At 51.7% G+C, this 8,452-nt stretch overlaps 1 pseudogene; it reads left to right on the forward strand.

Moving 5' to 3' along the window:
- The first annotated feature begins 3,066 nt into the window (after positions 1-3,066).
- LOC142825932 (olfactory receptor 10A2-like) lies at positions 3,067-4,243 on the forward strand (annotated as a pseudogene).
- The last annotated feature ends 4,209 nt before the right edge of the window (positions 4,244-8,452 follow it).

The following is an 8,452-nucleotide window of genomic DNA, read 5'->3' on the forward strand; positions in this document are numbered from 1 at the left end:
GACTGAAAACTCCTGCAATGCCGAGGTGTTGCAGCCACACAAACCCAACTCCAGTTCCTCAGCGGCCACTGCCACACCAAGCCCTGAGAACTGTGAGCGAAAACGCCCACATTCACAAACCCGGAGCAGGCGCTCTAGGGGTTCTGAACGTGCGCAAAACCACACACATTCACAAACCCGGAGCACGCGCTCTAGGGGTTGTGAATAAAAAAATCAAGGACTGAAAACTCCTGCAATGCCGAGGTGTTGCAGCCACACAAACACAACTCCAGTTCCTCAGCAGTCACTGCCACACCAAGCCCTGAGAACTGTGAGTGAAAACGCCCACATTCACAAACCCGGAGCACGCGCTCTAGGGGTTCTGAACGTGCGCAAAACCACACACATTCACAAACCCGGAGCACGCGCTCTAGGGGTTCTGAACGTGCGCAAAACCACACACATTCACAAACCCGGAGCACGCGCTCTAGGGGTTGTGAATAAAAAACCAAGGACTGAAAACTCCTGCAATGCCGAGGTGTTGCAGCCACACAAACACAGCTCCAGTTCCTCAGCGGCCACTGCCACACCAAGCCCTGAGAACTGTGAGTGAAAACGCCCACATTCACAAACCCGGAGCAGGCGCTCTAGGGGTTCTGAACGTGCGCAAAACCACACACATTCACAAACCCGGAGCACGCGCTCTAGGGGTTGTGAATAAAAAATCAAGGACTGAAAACTCCTGCAATGCTGAGGTGTTGCAGCCACACAAACACAACTCCAGTTCCTCAGCGGCCACTGCCACACCAAGCCCTGAGAACTGGGAGCGAAAACGCCCACATTCACAAACCCGGAGCAGGCGCTCTAGGGGTTCTGAACGTGCGCAAAACCACACACATTCACAAACCCGGAGCATGCGCTCTAGGGGTTGTGAATAAACAACCAAGAACTGAAAACTCCTGCAATGCCGAGGTGTTGCAGCCACACAAACACAACTCCAGTTCCTCAGCGGCCACTGCCACACCAAGCCCTGAGAACTGTGAGCGAAAACGCCCACATTCACAAACCCGGAGCATGCGCTCTAGGGGTTCTGAACGTGCGCAAAACCACACACATTCACAAACCCGGAGCACGCGCTCTAGGGGTTGTGAATAAACAACCAAGGACTGACAAACCATTCTCCCAAAACCAGAAGCTCATCACAGCTCCCCCATATTCTAGTATGGGGGAAGAGTTTGATGCTTCATTCAGAAAACTGGTGAACTCTGTATCCTCGGGGGGCCGAAAAGAAAGGGGCCTGGGCAAAGGGGTCATCCTCAGGGGTTCCCATCAGATAAGATGTAAACAAAAGGGGGGACAGCATTTGGCGGATAAACGGGTGGCTGCCAAAAAGTTCCAGGCCAAGATCACTGCAAAATTTTTTAAAAAGGCTAAAGAGGTGATGAGGAAAAAATCCCAAAAAGAAATGCCCCCCACTGGAGGCTCACAAAATGGCTTATCTGACCTGCGGGGTGGCGCTGAGTCTGTAGAGCACACGGCGGCAGGGTCGAGGACGGAGAGGACTTCGTGCGGGAGCAGAGGGAGGACCGCTCGCTGGCCCACGCGTGGGAACAGGCCCAGGTGGAGACACCCTCAGGACGTGCGCACACTCAGAGCCCGCGGTTCGAGGTAAGAGCGGACCGGCTATACCGTATGGTCACTTGGCCGGGGGAAGGGGTTGAAAACTGGCAGCTGCCAGTGCCGGTGCGGTTCCAGTGGCAAGTCCTCGAGCTGGCACACGCGAACCCCTGGCTGGCCACTTGGGGGTAGAAAAGACGTCCCAGAGGGTCCTGCAGCGCTTCTATTGCCCTGGGATTCACAGGGAGATCAAGGACTTCTGTGTCCTGCCCCGAGTGCCAGCGGGCCGGGGGCGGGGGGTGCCGAGAGCCCCCCTGGTACCGCTGCCCGTGGTAGACACCCCTTTCGAGCGGGTGGCGTTGGACCTGGTGGGCCCTCTGGCCTGGTCCAAGAAGGGCAACCAGTATGTCTTTGTTCTCATTGACTATGCAACCCGCTACCCCGAAGCCGTGCCACTAAGGAGCACGAAGGCCCCAGGGCTGGCGGCGGAGCTGGTCAAGATCTTTGCCTGACCAGGGGACAAACATATCGGGACGGGTCATGACGGAGCTATGTAAGCTGCTTCGAGTGGAAAAACTGCAGACCTCCGTCTACCACCCCCAGACCGATGGGCTGGTGGAGCGTTTTAATAGGACGTTAAAAACGATGCTGTGAAAATTTGTGTAGCCGCGGGCAATTAGTTCGGACTAGGGGGATTTAAAAATGACGCCCGGACGGGAAGATGCAAATAAAGCCCAGGATATTTAAATCCCGGGCTTCATTTGCAACTTCAAATGCCTACATTAACCTCCCTAGTTCGAATTGGGGGCTAGTGTAGAAATGCCCCCAGACACTGGGCGTCTATCTCGGCTGAGAGAGAGATTGGGGGGGGGGGGGGTATGAAGATAGAAGACATGTAGTTTGCAATAACTGAGTTTAACAATATTATTTAATTATGAAGATAGAAATTTCCAATGCCATTTTCAGCCATTCCTTGTAAGCAAATGGAAAATTGGCTTGTTCTAGCAGGGGCTTAGCAGTCAGGAGATGGGAGATTTTCAAAGGAGACAGTTGATCAGGTGTTTAATGTATGGTCAGATTTGTAAAGGTATTTAGGGAACTTCAAGGATTTTAAAAAGCATCTATGCACCTAACTTCCCTAGTATTTGGTTCCCGGGTTCTTTTTTAAATCCCTCTAGATTCCTAAATACATTTTAAAATCTCTAAAGTCTTTTGACCACCCCAGTCATAACCACTGTGACTCAGTTTCTCATTTGGAAACTAGGTCTCTAAACATCGCTTTCTTTCTCCCAGCCTTTGCTTGCCTTGTCTGCTTAGACTGTAAGACCTTTCCACGTCGTTCTGTGTGCCTGGAGCCATACTTAGGGCTGCTAGTCAGTGGCAAGAGGCTGAGGAAATGGGCTTTTCGCCTCATTTTACAGCTGCCTGAGACAGGGAAGTGAAGGGACTCCAGCAGAGACAGGACGAGAAGTCATGTCTCCTGTCTCCCCAGCGTGAGCTCCGGCCACCAGGTCACAGAGACCCAACCTCGGGGCCCTGCTATTAACCACATCATAGCACGAATAACGGTCCCGTCAGCACCAGGAGACAGGAACGACGTGTCTGTGTCCATTTTCTCTGTGCTGCCATTGGCCGGTGAATGCCAGACGTCCCTGGGGAGGTGACTTGCCTTTGGTCCCCTTGCAGGCAGAGGAAATGACCCGGGGAAATGACATGGCTATAAGGGGATTCACCCTCCTGGGGTTCTCTCCCGGACCTGAGACACAGCCCCTCCTCATCCTCACCTTCCTCGCCATCTACTCCCTCATCCTCATGGGCAACACCCTGGTTCTCCTCGCCACAGCGGCCGACCCCGCCCTCCGGACCCCCACGTACTTATTTCTCCGCAACTTGGCTTTCCTGGAAATGTGCTGCGCCTCCGTCACCCTGCCCACGCTGCTGGCGGAGAGCACGGCATCTCCTTCTCTGGCTGTGCCATCCAGATGGGCTTCTTCCTCCTCTTCGGCACCGCGGTGTTACCTCCTGGCCACCATGGCGTACGAGCGCTACGTGGCCTTCTGCAACCCCCTGCGTTACCCCGCCCATGTGAGCCGGGGAGTCTGCCAGCTGCTGGTCTCGGGCTGCTGGCTGGCCGGCGTGTCGGTGTCCCTGGGGCAGACGGCTCTGGTGTTCAGTGCGCCTTTCTGCAGCTCCTGCGCCATCGACCACTTCTTCTGCGAGGTGCCGGTCCTGGTGCGGCAGCTCTGCCCCAGGCTCCCTGGCGGATGAGGTGGAGAAAATTCTCATGAGTGTCCTGGTCATAGTCTTCCCTTTCGCACTCCTCCTGGTCTCCTACGTTCGCATCATCACCACTGTCCTTGGGATCCCGGCGGTGGATGGGAAGCAGAAGGCCATGCAGACGTGTTCCTCCCACCACTCGGTGTCCCTGTTCTACGGCAGTGCTATGGTCAGGTACTTGGTGCCCAACTCTGGGTCCGTGCCGGGCATGGATAAACTGCTCTCGCTGCTCTACACGGTGGCACCCGCCCTACTGAACCCCGTCATCTACAGCCTGAGGAACCAGCAGGTGAAAGAGGCACTAAGGAAAACGACCAGCCGGCACACAACTGCTCCAAGCCTGTGGACATGCTTGATTGGGAGCGGCTGAAGGCCTGGTTCTGCCCTCAGTGACTCTGCTGTCAAATCTGATTTTGAAATAACTGTTTTGAAATAGCGCGTCCACACTGCTGGGGAGCCTCGAATCAGTCCGAGGCAGGCGCCTGTAATGTGGACGTGCTACCTCAACTTAGAGCCCCAGCAAGCATGGGGGAGGAACTGCTTTGAAGGACTCTGGGGAGTCGTTATTTTGAAATAACAGCATTGGAGCATCCTCGCTAGCGCTATTTCGACAGTAGCGTTATTCCTCATGGAAAGCGAGAGTGTTTATTTTGAAATAACCAGCCCCTTATTTCGAAAGAACGGGCTTGGTCGTGTGGATACTCCGCTTGTTTCAAAATAAGGGGCTGGCTATTTCAGAATAACTCCCTAGAGTAGACCAGGGCAAAGGGTCCAGTTCTGCCCCTACTCACCCCAGTGGCAACCAGGAGTCGCTCCATTCACTTACACGCCGGTGCAAATCGAGTTACTTCTCCAAGACCATGGAATTATGCCAGCGTGAATGACTCCACTCGCGCCAACTGAGTTACTTTATTTTCAGTTCTAAAGGGTTTCTTTTTCTTCGGCCCAGCGGAGTGTAAACAGGACTAATGCCAGTGAAGCCGATGGACATTAGGGTAACTATGAGGTAATAGAAACGGGACAGAGTGGAGAGAGTCTACTCTCAGGGCATATCTACACTAGGAAATGATTTCGAAATAGCTAAATTCAAAATACTGAATACCAACTCCCAAAATAACCAAATGGAAATAGCGTGCTCCCACCTCGGTGGAGCCTCAACAGTAGGCTGAGGCAGGCTCCATTATTGTGGACACTCTACCGTGACGTAGAGCCCCAGAAAGCGTGGGAGAGTAACTACTTCACGTTACCCTGGGGAGTAACTATTTCAAAGCAGCAGCAGTGGAAGCATCCACGCTACCCCCACTTCAAAGTAACTCTTTGGAAATAAGCGCTATTCTCCGAGAAAAGCAGGCGCGCAGATTTCAACATACTCGGCCCCTTATTTTGAAATAACGGGCTCTGTAGTGTAGACGCTCCGCTTATTATTTCGCCCTGAGGAGGGTTAATTCACCTTCCGAGTGCGGACCAGGGCTCAGGGACACGCGTGTGGAACCCGAGTCAGTGTGGTCCATGGCCTAGTCTGGATTTACTCCGGTCTCGGTGAGAGCAGAATGTGGCCCAGTACAATTATCCCTTCCATCTTAGGGGCCCCAAGTGAGGCCTGGAGTGTGCAAGAAATACCTTGCACAGGTGAAGGCGGGAGTGGGCAAATCCCAGCCGGTGGCCTGGATGTGGTTTACCAGGGTTAGTCCTGCAGCGCCTGTTGGCCACAGATCACCACTCCCAGCCAATAGGAGCTTTAGGAAGCCATGTCCCGGTCTGCATCACTTCCCACAGCTCCCATTGGCTGGAAACGGCGATCCGCAGCCAATGGAAGCTGCAATCGCCTGTTCCTGCAGAGGTGCGGGTAAATATAGTGGAGGTGACCCACGAGGAGCTAGCCTCAATGAACAGCTGCTGGTTTATTGCCCACCTGGGATGAAGGGCACCACGCCCTGCCCCTTGCATGTTACACCACGATCAGCTTCACCGTCGACATCTGCGCACTGACTCTTGAGTGACAAGCGACTTGACCAGAACCAGGCCCAGTGCTGGGAAGCCTGATTCTGGCCTTGAACACGCGTCCGCAGAGAGCTTTGCACAGATGTGCTAGCCAGGTCAGTTCCAGGCTGTTAGGGAGACATGGTGGGGGAGGTCATATCTTTATTAGAGCAATGTCTGAGTGCGAGAGAGAAGCTTTCGAACCGACCCGGCCGCCTCTGCAGGGCTGGATGCTGTTCAGTGTGGCTGCCTTTTGCGCTGTGCTACGGAGTTTCCATCTCAGATGGCAAAATGTGGCCTCTTCCGATCCGATTCCCATGTACGCTAAGGTGACAATTACACGTCTCTGGCAGTTTAAGGGGTTGCAAATTCCAGGGACATCTATTTTAAGGCCCCTTCTACTGCTGCACAGGTGCGAAGTGATGCACTGGGTAAGAAAGAACTAGGCCCAGAGTAACTCAGGTGCTTCTACATAGCAACACTATTTCGAAATAACATTAGCTATTTCCAAGCAACTTACTCCGCGTCTACACAGAAGACGGTTATTCTGAAATAATGTCGAAGTACTGTCAAGCTGGAGCACTTCTTACTCCAACTCCAGTAACTCTCATTGTACGAGGAGCAAGGGAAGTCAGGTAACACTCCGTCCCGCCGAGGAAGAGGAGGAAAAGGAGGAAATACATCTGCGTGGCGCAGCCGAGGAAGGAGATGTCTTCCTTCTCTGAGAGGAGGGTGGCCAGTATTTTGGGCAGGGTGACCGAGGTGAAGGAGATCTCCAGAAAGGACAAGTTCCTGAGGAAGAAATACATGGGGGTGTGGAGGGCTGCGTCAGCCACGGTGAGGAGAATGAGGAGGAAGTTCCCAGTCAGAGTGAAGAGATAGCAAGAGAGAAACACCACGAAGAGCACCCGGCGTAGCTCAGGGTGGTCGGCAAACCCCACAAGGATGAAATGGGTCCACGGTGTGTGATTCCCTGTGGTCATTCCTCCCATACGCTCGGGCCTGAGGGAAAAACTGCATAGATACAGGCATGAGGCTGTGTTCCCATTCTTCCCAATGAGCCGTAGTGAAGGCGGAAGACCCTGAACACTATTAAACCTAGAAATTGTCCTGCCTCGAATTTCATCCCCTGCATCTCTGACCAGCATCAGGGCTGGTCCTGGTGCCTTCCCTCAGACTGAACAGGGATTTAATCCAGCAGTAAAGGATAAACGGGAAAGGAATCAAATTGTTGGGATTTACTGGTGCCACCCTCCACACCACTTAATGATGATTTCCTATCACCAGTTCCCCCTCCCTAATGTGTATGGCTCTGAGATAAGAGTGGAACGGCGACATTTGGACTCGAACCTGGAACCTCTGGAGCTTAGTGCATGAGCCTCAAGCACTTGAACTAAAAGCCAGGGGGCTCGCAATTGAGCCTGCGGAGCAGACGCATGATTCTCTCTAAGAGGGCTCTGTGCCCCTACACAGGACAGTGCACCACTCCTAGCAGGAGTGTGTCATGAGAGCAGCTGGCCAAAAACTAAAGCCAAGCAGCTGTACGCAAATAAAATCTATGGACAGGTGACTCTCAGTCCAGAAAATTCATTATGATCCTCTGACCTTTTGCATAGCAGGTGTGTAATTACACCAAGTGATTCCTGCAGCAAGTCCGTAACTTCTAGAAGGAGAGCGAATCAATTTGAAAGACACCCTGTCTTGGTTTCAAAATTCCAGATGATGGAGAATCCACCGAATCGTCGTCCTCTTTCGAGCAAAAGGGACCAAGCTTCTATTGCCATTTGAGCCATCAGCCGTGAGGCACCTGGTGATGTCAGCGGAGTGACTGATTTACTCCAGATGATCTGGACCAATGTTTCCAAACCCCTCAGGTAACAGCCTCACCAACACTGAGTGGCACCTGCTCGTGAGTTGCACTGGGCAGCTCTGTTCAGAGAAAAGTTTAGCCACTGAAATGCAGTTTTGGGTCAACTGAAATGTTCTGCCAATTCAAACAATGTGGCAAATAGTTTCAGACAGATATCCATGACGGAGACAGAGAGAGTGGGCGAAAAGTGCCATTTCAGAAACACAATGTTTCAATTTTTCATTTTGAAATGTTTCGGTTTTTAAAGTGGCCTAAATGTAATCAGAAGAAACAGGGTTGAAAAAAGTAGAAACCTGAATGACTTTGTTTCTAGGTTAAACAAAACAGTTGTGTTCGCTAAAAGTATTTTTCCCCAGTTTTTCATTTGTGACCCAACCTGATTTTTTTTTTTTTTTTTTTTGGTTCAGCCAACTGCTGTATTAAAGCAGTAGGATTAGGAGCTTAACCCCAACTCTCCATCACTAAGGACTGTAGAATCAATCCCAAATTAGACTTTGTCAAAGTTTTGCCTTTCATTGTTTTCTTTAATCTTGGAGAGAATTTTTAGTTCTCATCTAACTTTTTAGCAATTTTTTTTTTACTTTTAATCAAAAACCTGAAAAATTTCAGTTTTCTGGCTAAAAACCCCCCACCCAATTTGTTTTTGTGGAAAGCAAACATGTGCTATGAATGATTGGTGGAGGAGTTTTTGCTTGGTTGGTTAGAAATTGCAAATTTTCCATTGAAAAG

This window comes from Pelodiscus sinensis, unplaced genomic scaffold (assembly GCF_049634645.1).
Source record: "Pelodiscus sinensis isolate JC-2024 unplaced genomic scaffold, ASM4963464v1 ctg48, whole genome shotgun sequence".
Taxonomy (NCBI): domain Eukaryota; kingdom Metazoa; phylum Chordata; order Testudines; family Trionychidae; genus Pelodiscus; species Pelodiscus sinensis.